This window comes from Empidonax traillii, unplaced genomic scaffold, assembly GCF_003031625.1.
Source record: "Empidonax traillii isolate 1590-97213 ecotype Southwest subspecies unplaced genomic scaffold, ASM303162v1 scaffold4786:size9214, whole genome shotgun sequence".
Lineage (NCBI taxonomy): Eukaryota > Metazoa > Chordata > Aves > Passeriformes > Tyrannidae > Empidonax > Empidonax traillii.
In genome coordinates this window covers 1-1,039 of record NW_020959979.1, presented here as the reverse complement: position 1 = coordinate 1,039, position 1,039 = coordinate 1, and positions in this window count along the sequence as shown.

The window sequence follows — 1,039 nt, the reverse complement described above, 5'->3', positions numbered from 1 at the left end:
AGCTCTTGATACTGCGCTGCTTCCTATGGGGAGGTGGCTCTTTGTGCTTTCTGTCTAAAGGAGCAGCTGAGTTTTGTCTCCTTTTGTTCAGTATAACTGGGTGATATTTCTATCCTCATTATATTATCAGAAAGGTTCCTGCTCTGTCCTTGCTGCACCTCATGACCCAACTGTCCTGTGCTGTGCATTGCATGATCCTGAGGCCTCCAGCACTACCAACAGCAGTGTGACTTGTTCACATGTGACAATATTGGTGTATTCCTGCTCAAAAGTTTCCAAAGGACCAGGTTCTCATTGACTCCCCTGGCAGTTAGCATGCATCCTAAATTCTTGAGAGAAGTTTCCTTTCTAGAAACAATTTTCCCCCACATCATTTGGATGCCTTGGATGCGAAGGCTGTGCTTTTAGTTCATTCCTTTCTTATATCAAACCTGCTGTGTATCTGCCCGTGGCTCCAGCGATCTGTTCTGTTGTGAGTTGTTGAATGTGACTGTGAACTGTGTTCTGTAAACTCTAAATCTGGGAGTCTGCCCCTTGCCCACTGCTGCAGCCTGTGGGACAGGCAGCTCCCTCTGTTGCTCCCTCTGGCAGCTCTCCAACTGCCCCTCTGGGCCAGACTGTGGGACTTGATAAGGGAAAGGGAGTCGTTAAATGCTGTACATTGAGAAAGCTGCTAAATCGTGGGTGCTCCCAGTTAAGCCTGGATTTGTTAGTATGGATAAATTTTTCCTTTAAAGTTTTAATAGGAAATAGCTAAGAAAGAACTAATGTAGAGTTATTTTAGGCCAAAGTCATGTACACTTCTAATGTAATAAGAACCTCCCATTTTTGCTTCACTTCCTGAGAATTTTAAACTTTTACATGAGGGATGTGCAAGTGAAGACAGACTGGGAGAAGAACCTCTGCAAGTAGATAGGATGCATCTCTTCAACTGACAAGTAGGCAATCAGCACTGGACATTCAAGGTTGGAAAATAATGCATTGAAGATGAAAAGGATCCATCATACAAAGGATTTTTATGGACTAGAAAGAAAGGACT